The sequence below is a fragment of the Budorcas taxicolor genome, chromosome 15 (genome assembly GCF_023091745.1).
Source record: "Budorcas taxicolor isolate Tak-1 chromosome 15, Takin1.1, whole genome shotgun sequence".
Classification (NCBI taxonomy): Eukaryota; Metazoa; Chordata; class Mammalia; order Artiodactyla; family Bovidae; genus Budorcas; species Budorcas taxicolor.
In genome coordinates this window covers 53,014,592-53,024,793 of record NC_068924.1, presented here as the reverse complement: position 1 = coordinate 53,024,793, position 10,202 = coordinate 53,014,592, and the positions used below count along the sequence as shown (strand labels likewise).

Below are 10,202 nucleotides of genomic sequence, written 5' to 3'. Positions count from 1 at the left end.
AAGATTGACATACATCATTGTACAAACGTAAGGTATACTGCATGATGATTTGGTTTAGACACATTGTGAATGATTACAATAGATTTAGTTAACATCCATTGTCTCACATAGTACAATAAAAAGAAAGAGGGACAAAAATCTCCTTTTGATGAGAATTCTGATCTACAGTCTTCACAGCTCTGTTATGTATCACACGGCAGGACAGGTGTACTGTACCGGGCTTATAGTGCTCATTTATATACATTTGTGTTGAGTATGTGCCTGGAAATAAAACAGCTGGGTCTTTTTGTGTAAGTTCACATATTTCCCAAAGTGATTGTACAAATTTATACCCACAAGCTTCACATGAGAATTCCAGTTGCTTCACATCCTCCTCAACATTTAATCCGTTGTAGTGAGGACATGGGGACAGTTTATTGTGCTCACAGTGGCTTCCTCTGTGCCTAATGAGATTGCCTAATGAGGCTGAGCACATTTTAAAATGTTCATTGGCCATTTGAATATCATTTTATCACAGGTTCACCCATGAGTCTTCTGTTGATTTAGATATTTCTTGCAGGGGAAAGCTACACCCACAGCCAGCCTCTTTGATCATCTCTGATACCAGGGTTCTCACCGGTCTCTGTCTCTATGTCCTTTCTCCCTCTCAACAGCCAGAGAGACTGCTGGGTCAAAGGGTATGTGACTGTACGAGCTGGGGAGGAGTAGTGCCAGGCTTTTCCCAAAATGGCAGCACCAGTTTACACCCTCACCAAGAATGTATCTGAGATCACTTGGATGCTGGCCTCATGGTGTGGTCAGACTTATTATTGTTTGCTAGTGTTGGGCTCTTTGCCAGCTAGGGTTGGGATCTTGCATTTCCTGAACACGCACGTTGCACATGGCTTTGGTCACAGGAATTTCCTTTTCTTTGAAAAGCTCATTCTTAATTTTCATCCATCCCTCTGTAGTGTTTTTTGTGCTTTTTCTTTTAATGATGGAAACAATAAATGGAACAATTTATTCCATCTTCATGATTACAGGCATTATAGGGCAGGGTGAGTAAACAAGGGAAATAAAGCTAACTCTTTCTTCTCATCCCCTCATTCAACCAGATGCAGCATTTTGGCATTTTTATTATATACAGGTTGACTTAATTCATTGACTTAAGTTAAAAACTGGCAGCAGCAAATCTTTGTAATTTAGGATCTTCCTCCATAGTCTCTCCAAGGATTTGAATTCTTGAACTACACCATGAGCTCTGAAATGGTGTTCACCACAGCATTCACGAATCTTTCACAGGTTAATATGAGATCTGATAACCCTTGTAAGGTTGTTGTTGTTGTTCAGTTGCCAAGTTTCGTCCAACTCTTGGCAAACCCGTGGACTGCAGCATGCTGGGCTTCCCTGTCCTTCACTATCTCCTGGTGTTTGCTCAAATTTGTGTCCATTGAGTGGTGATGCTATCTAACTATCTCATCCTCTGACCACCTCTTTTCCTCTTGCCTTCAATCTTTCTTAGCATCAAGGTCTTTTCCAATGAGTCACTGTCTCCACATTTTCTCTATCTACCATGAAGTGATGGGACCATGAAGTGATTTGCCATGAAGCCATAGTAACAAGATGGCAAAGTAACAGGACGTGTGCTCATCTTCTCCTGTGTGTCAATTACAAATTGGCACCTGCCACTATCCCACGTTGAAGGTAGGGAATGGCGGCAGTAATGAGATACCCCTTGTCCAAGGTAAGGAGCAGCGGCTGTGCTTTGCTGGAGCAGCCGTGAAGCATACCCCATGCCCAAGGTAAGAGAAACCAAAGTAAGATGGTAGGTGTTGCAAGAGAGCATCAGAGGGCAGACACACTGAAATCATACTCACAGAGAACTAATCGATCTAATCACAGTAGGACCACAGCCTTGTCTAACTCAATGAAACCAAGCCATGCCTGCGGGGAAACCCAAGATGGGCGGGTCATGGTGGAGAGGTCTGACAGAATGTGGTCCACTGGAGAAGGGAATGGCAAGCCACTTCAGTATTCTTGTCTGGAGAATCCCATGAACAGTATGAAAAGGCAAAATGATAAGATACCAAAAGAGGAACTCACCAGGTCATTAAGTGCCCAGTATGCTACTGGAGATCAGTGGAGAAATAACTCCAGAAAGAATGAAGGGATGGAGCCAAAGCAAAAACAATACCCAGTTGTGGATGTGACTGGTGATAGAAGCAAGATCCGATGCTGTAAAGACCAATATTGCATAGGAACCTGGAATGTCAGGTCCATGAATCAAGGCAAATTGGAAGTGGTCAAACAGGAGATGGCAAGAGTGAACATCGACATTCTAGGAATCAGTGAACTAAAATTAACTAGAATGGGTGAATTTAACTCAGACGACCATTATATCTACTACTGCGGGCAGGAATCCCTCAGAAGAAATGGAGTAGCCATCATGGTCAACAAAAGAGTCCGAAATGCACTACTTGGATGCAATCTCCAAAACGACAGAATGATCTCTGTTCGTCTCCAAGGCAAACCATTCAATATCACAGTTTTCCAAGTCTATGCCCCAACCAGTAACACTGAAGAAACTGAAGTTGAACGGTTCTATGAAGACCTACAAGACCTTTTAGAACTAACACCCAAAAAAGATATCCTTTTCATTATAGGGGACTGGAATGCAAAAGTAGGAAGTCAAGAAACACCTGGAATAACAGGCAAATTTGGCCTTGGAATGCAGAATGAAGCAGGGCAAAGACTAATAGAGTTTTGCCAAGAAAATGCACTGGTCATAGCAAACACCCTCTTAAACAACACAAGAGAAGACTCTACACATGGACATCACCAGATGGTCAACACCGAAATCAGATTGGTTATATTCTTTGCAGCCAAAGATGGAGAAGCTCTATACAGTCAACAAAAACAACACCAGGAGCTGACTGTGGCTCAGATAATGAACTCCTTATTGCCAAATTCCGACTCAAATTGAAGAAAGTGGGGAAAACCGCTAGACCATTCAGATATGACCTAAATCAAATCCCTTATGATTATACAGTGGAAGTGAGAAATAGATTTAAGGGCCTAGATCTGATAGATAGACTGCCTGATGAACTATGAAATGAGGTATGTAACACTGTACAGGAGACAGGGATCAAGACCATCCCCAAGAAAAAGAAATGCAAAAAAGCAAAATGGCTGTCTGGGGAGGCCTTACAAATAGCTGTGAAAAGAAGAGAGGTGAAAAGCAAAGGAGAAAAGGAAAGATATAAGCATCTGAATGCAGAGTTCCAAAGAATAGCAAGAAGAGATTAAAAAAGCCTTCTTCAGCAATCAGTGCAAAGAAATAGAGGAAAACAACAGAATGGGAAAGACTAGAAATCTCTTCAAGAAAATTAGAGATACCAAGGGAACATTTCATGCAAAGATGGGCTCGATAAAGGACAGAAATGGTATGGACCTAACAGAAGCAGAAGATATTAAGAAGAGGTGGCAAGAATACATGGAAGAACAGTACAAAAAAGATCTTCACGACCCAGATAATCATGATGATGTGATCACTAATCTCGAGGCAGACATCTTGGAATGTGAAGTCAAGTGGGCCTTAGAAAGCATCACTACGAACAAAGCTAGTGGAGGTGATGGAATTCCAGTGGAGCTGTTTCAAATCCTGAAAGATGATGCTGTGAAAGTGCTGCACTCAATATGCCAGCAAATTTGGAAAACTCAGCAGTGGCCACAGGACTGGAAAAGGTCAGTTTTCATTCTAATCCCAAAGAAAGGCAATGCCAAAGAACGCTCAAACTACCCCACAGTTGCACTCATCTGACATGCTAGTAAAGTAATGCTCAAAATTCTCCAAGCCAGGCTTCAGCAATACATGAGCCATGAACTCCCTGATGTTCAAGCTGGTTTTAGAAAAGTCAGAGGAACCAGAGATCAAATTGCCAAAATCCGCTGGATCATGGAAAAAGCAAGAGAGTTCCAGAAAAACATCTATTTCTGCTTTATTGACTATGCCAAAGCCTTTGACTGTGTGGATCACAATAAACTGTGAAACATTCTGAAAGAGATGGGAATACCAGACCACCTAACCTGCCTCTTGAGAAATCTGTATGCAGGTCAGGAAGCAACAGTTAGAACTGGACATGGAACAACAGACTGGTTCCAAATAGGAAAAGGAGGATGTCAAGGCTGTATATTGTCACCCTGCTTATTGAACTTATATGCAGAGTACATCATGAGAAACGCTGGACTGGAAGAAACACAAGCTGGAATCAAGATTGCCAGGAGAAGTATCAGTAACCTCAGATATGCAGATGACACCACCCTTATGGCAGAAAGTGAAGAGGAACTAAAATGCCTCTTGATGAAAGTGAAAGAGGAGAGTGAAAAAGTTGGCTTAAAGCTCAATATTCAGAAAATGTAGATCACGGCATCTGGTCCCATCACTTCATGGGAAATAGATGGGGAAACAGTGGAAACAGTGTCAGACTTTATTTTTTGGGGCTCCAAAATCACTGCAGATGGTGATTGCAGCCATGAAATTAAAAGATGCTTACTCCTTGGAAGAAAAGTTATGACCAACCTAGATAGTATATTGAAAAGCAGAGACATTACTTTGCCGAATAATGTCCGTCTAGTCAATGTTATGGTTTCTCCAGTGGTCATGTATGGATGTGAGAGTTGGACTGTGAAGAAGGCTGAGCGCCAAAGAATTGATGCTTTTGAACTGTGGTGTTGGAGAAGACTCTTGAGAGCCCCTTGGACTGCAAGGAGATCCAACCAGTCCCTTCTGAAGAAGATCAGCCCTGGGATTTCTTTGGAAGGACTGATGCTAAAGCTGAAGCTCCAGTACTTTGGCCACCTCATGCCAAGAGTTGACTCACTGGAAAAGACTCTAATGCTGGGAGGGATTGGGGGCAGGAGGAGAAGGGGATGACCGAGGATGAGAGTGCTGGATGGCATCATGGACTCGATGGACATGAGTCTGAGTGAACTCCTGGAGATGGTGATGGACAAGGAGGCCTGGCGTGCTGTGATTCATGGGGTCACGAAGAGTCAGACACGACTGAGCGACTGAACTAACTGAACTGAACTGAAGAGCATTTGCTAGCTACTGAACAACAACAACAAAAGCATTTGCCATCTGTGTCTGCCAAGACTGAACCCTATGCTGCTGCAGCTGCTGACCTTCAACATCCACTGAGGGGCGTTCAGGGTGGAGAGTGAGGCACTCTGTGCTCTAGGGAAACTGATGGAGTAGATCTTTAGATCGTTGGATATTTTCAGGAACTGATTTCATGATCCCAATCCTTGCATCTCTTCATATTTAGAAAATCACTCAATCCCTTCATGGTGACATCAGCTCCTCATGACTAGCAGAAAACCTTTTGTAAAGTAAGCATTTGATTGCATTGAACTCCCCCTTCACCAAAATCTTATATATTGATCTTCTCCCCCAGGCCTCTTTGAAGCAGTCTCTCAAAGCTATCTGAAATGCTGTCCCCCAGACTGTAGTCCTCATTTTGCTCCAAGTAAAACTTAACTTACAACTCTCACATTGTGCATCCTTTTAGTGAACATGTGAAAACACCCAGAATGCAACTAGTTACTGAACAACCATTGACAGGAGGTTGGAACCCACCAAAATAAGATACCCCACATCACAGGACCAAGGAGAACCCGCAGTGAGACAGTAGGAGGGGCACAATCATGTCAAAATCAAATCCCATACCCACCAAGTGGGTAACCCATAAGCTGGAGAACAACAATACCAAAAAAGTTCTTGCACTGTTGCAAAAGTTCTAGGACCCCATCAGACTTTCCAATCGGGATCCCGCAAAGAGACTGGGAATCCCCAGGAAATCTGACTTTGAAGGACAGTGGGATTTGATTGCAGAGCTTCCACAGGACTGGGGGAAACAGAGACTCTTGAAGTGTACCAACAAAACCTTGTGCATTCCAGGCGAAGGAGCAGTGACCCCACAGAGACTGAGTCAGGCCTGCCTGTGAGTGTTAGAGGATCGCCTACGGAGACATGGGTCAGCAGTGCCTGCTGCAGGGATGGGGCACTGGCGACAGCAGTCCTGGGAGGCACATGTTGGCATAAGTCCTTCTAAAGGTCACCTTTAGGCCGACCATAGAGCCTGTAGACTCCAGGACTGGGCAGCCTCAAGCCAAAAAACTAACAGGAAGGAAGCACAGCCCCACCCATCAGCAGAAAATTGAATTAAAGATTTACTGAGCATGGGCCTTGCCCATCAGAGCAAGACCCAGTTTTCCCCACAGCTAATCCCTCCTTTCGGGAAGCCTGCACAAGCCTCTTATCCTCATCAACCAGAGGGTAGAGAGAAGAAGCAAGAACTACAATTCCACAGCCTCCAGAAAGAAAACCCACAATCACAGAGAGCTAACCAAAATGAACGCATGGATCACAGCCTTGAGTAACTCAGTGAAGCTATGAGCCATACCATGCAGAGCCACCCAAGACAGATGGTTCATGGTGGAGTGTTCTGACCAAACGTGGTCCACTGGAGAAGAAGTGAAGTGAAGTGAAGATTTTCCAGGCAATAGAACTGGAGTGGATTGCCATTTCCTTCTCCAGCAGATCTTCCCCATCCAGGGATCGAACCCGGGTCTCCCGCATTGTAGACAGATGCTTTTACCGTCTGAGCCACCAGGGAAGTCCACTGGAGAAGGGAATGGCAAACCACTTTGGTATTCTTGCCTTGAGAACCCCATGAACAGTATGAAAAGGCAAAACGATTTGACACCGGAAGATGAGCCCCCACCCCACTCCAGGGCAACAGGTTTCCAATATGCTACTGGGGAAGAGTGGAGAAATAGCTCCAGAAAGAATAAAAGAGGCTGGGCCAAAGCAGACTTGATGCTCAGTTGTAGGTATGTCTGGTGGTGACAGTTAAGTCCGATGCTGTAAAGAATAATATTGCACAGAAACCTGGAATGTTAAGTCAAGGTAAATTGGACATGGTCAAGCAGAAAATGGCAAGAGTAAACTCTGACATTTTAGGAATCAGTGAACTAAAATGGACGAGAATGGCGAATTTAATTCAAATGCAACCACAATCCCAAATAATCCCATTATTCATAACAATGAGTTCCTGCTGAGATGCCAAAACCAGAAATCTCAAAGCAAAAAGTAATGGCTCATCATCTTTTACAATTGAGAAAAAAATATTGAGGAGGAAAGGAAACTCCTCCCTCTTAAATTCGTCAAATCAATGCTATCTTCAGTTTTAATTGACATGATCCAGAGTACTCAATTTCCTGATTTGAGGAGTCCACATTCAAGGTGACTTTCAAGGTCAAGAAGAGCTTTCAGGCTTCTCTTTGCCATGGCCCATGAACTCTCCAGTACTTCAGCAGGAATCTCCTCCTTTATGCTTTCTGAACACACTGCTGGTAGTGCTTGAAGAGGTCAGCACACAGGTCTCCGGAGCCATCCCCCTTGAGGAACTTCTCGGCAAAGCTGCAACTGAAGCACTGTACTTGGTCTTCACATCAGTGCAAGCCTCCGCTACACTGTTCATGGCATCAGCTGTTTCCATTTTTTTTTTACCTAAATTTGAAGTTTTTAGTACACTCATGATACTAATCTTTGTTGGTTACACATGTTGTGAATCTCTTCTCCCAACTTTTAGCTTGTGTTTTAAGGTGTCACTGAATGAACAAACATTTTACATTTTAATATATTCCTATTTATCACCCTTTTATTAAATAGTCATTGCTTGGTCTGATTCAGAAAATTTTTCTTGCCTATATTTACCATTAAGAATTTAAAGCTTGTTTTTCATATGTAAGTCCTTTCTGGATGCTTATGTAGTATGAGTATGAGTTAGGTTCCAATTGTATCTTTAACATATGAGAACCATTCTGGGCAGTCCCTTTTGTCGAACACCTCTCTCTTCCCCAATGATGTAATGTGCCACCTCTGTCATACAACAGATTTCTACACATATGTGGCCTGTGTCAGGACTCTTATTCACTCTTATTGGTCTATTTGTCTATATCTGCTGGTGCCACACAGTCTTAACTATTTACTTAGTTCTTATATCTGGGAGGGCAAGCCTGCTTGCTCTTCTATCTTAAAAGTGTCCAGGCTATAATTCACTCCTACTCTTCCATATACATTTTGAAATCATCTCAACAATTTTCAAAAATTCTCTCTTGGATGTTGGAATTCATAAAATGTTGAATCACAGTTCATTTTGAGGAAACACGTATGTGAATAAAAATGAAAGGAAAAATTAATTAATTTGCAAGTCATGATATCTGGGCTTCCCAGGTGGCTCAGTGGTAAAGAATCTGCCTGCCAACACAGGAGACCTGGGTTTGACCCCTGGGTTGGGAAGATCCCTTAGAGGAAGTAATGGCAATCCACTGCAGTATTCTTGGCTAGAAAATCCCGTGGACAGAGGGGCCTTGGGGGCCACAGTCCATGGTGTCACAAAGAGTCAGACACAACTTAGGGGACACACGTCACAATATCCAGCAAAAGAACAACAAAGAAACCACAGGAAGAAAATAATAATGCTAAAGGTAGAAATGAATGAGAGGTTTGGAAAAAAACAGCTCTAATGAATAAATTAAATTTTTAGTTTTCTAGAAAAAGGATGAAAGAAAACATACTGCTAGCTAATGTAATCAAGAATAAAAGGGACAAATCACAGATACACAATGTAAGAAAGAAAGGACAGTGGAGATATAATTGAAATAGAAGAAATTTTAAAAATCAAAAGGAGTTCCCTAGTGTCCTAGTGCTTAGGATTCAATGCTGTCACTGCTGTGACCCAAGGTCAATACCTGGTCAGGGAATTGAGATTTCACAAGCTGTGTCGAGTGCGAAAAAATAAATAAAGAAAATCAATAAAAATCAAAAGAAACTACTTTGCAAACTTTAATGCAAAAACATTTGCATGTTTAGATACAATTGACTGTTTCCTAAGGAAATACAATTTACCAAACAAGCCAATTAATGACAGAAAACTTAAGCAGATGAATTTCCATAGAAGAAACAGAGAACATTACCAACGAATTTCCCCGCCACCACACACACACACACAAATCAGCTCCAGAAAGGTTCATAGAAGTTAGCCAAATCTGTAAAGATAGAGACCTCTGATGCACCATAAATTGTTTGCAACGCTTTTAAAATGAAGAAAAACTTACAATTTCTTTCTTCTATAGCAAGTATTACATTGATATTTAAACTCAGTTTTGTACAAAACAGCATGAAAAAGAGAACTATAGACTGAATTACTTTATTAAAGCAAACTACTTGAATAAAATGGGTTTCCCAGGTGCTGCTGCTGCTAAGTCACTTCAGTCGTGTCCGACTCTTTGTGACCCCATAGACGGCAGCCCCCCAGGCTCCCCCATCCCTGGGATTCTCCAGGCAAGAACACTGGAGTGGGTTGCCATTTCCTTCTCCAATGCATGAAAGTGAAAAGTGAAAGTAAAATCACTCAGTCGTGTCCGACTCTTCGCGACCCCATGGACTGTAGCCCACCAGGCTCCTCCGTCCATGGGATTTTCCAGGCAAGAGTACTGAAGTGGGGTGCCATCACCTTCTCCGTCCCAGGTGGCTCAGTGGTAAAGAATCTGCCTGCCAACTCAAGAGACACAGGAGACAAGGGTTCAATCCCTAGGTTGGGAATATCCCCTGGAGGAAGAAATGGCAAACCACTCCAGTATTCTTGCCTGGAAAATAGAAATATTATACTCGAAAACATTAGGAAACAATCTAACATCACGTCACCATATACCATGAACAGGTAGGATTAGGGAATCCATTAATATATTATATCAGATTAACAGTTTTAGGAAGATAATCATATGGTTATTTCCATAGATGCTGAAAAAGCTCCTGATCAAAACTCCCCACACAGTGAAATTTATGAGTGATTTCTTAATATGATAAAATATATACACTTTGTTCCTAAAGCCGGAATCTAACTTAACACAGAAATACTAAGGGTATTTCCGTAAGATCAGCAATAAACCAAAGAGGCCCTCAACATTGTACTGGCGGCATTAGGAGAAAAGTAAGAGAAATCAGGAAGAGGCCTAAGAATGGGGGAGACAGGGAGTCAATCCATCCCTTGCAGGTGGTATGATTATGTATCTGGAAAGCCCCCAAAGTATTTTTCATTTGTCTTTATTGTTATCATTGCTGGTGTTGCTCATTTCTTACTATAAATCCAGGGTTT

At 42.3% G+C, this 10,202-nt stretch overlaps 1 pseudogene; it reads right to left on the bottom strand.

Moving 5' to 3' along the window:
- Positions 1–7,298: 7,298 nt before the first annotated feature.
- Positions 7,299–7,523, bottom strand: LOC128060999 (TP53-regulated inhibitor of apoptosis 1-like; annotated as a pseudogene).
- Positions 7,524–10,202: the final 2,679 nt, after the last annotated feature.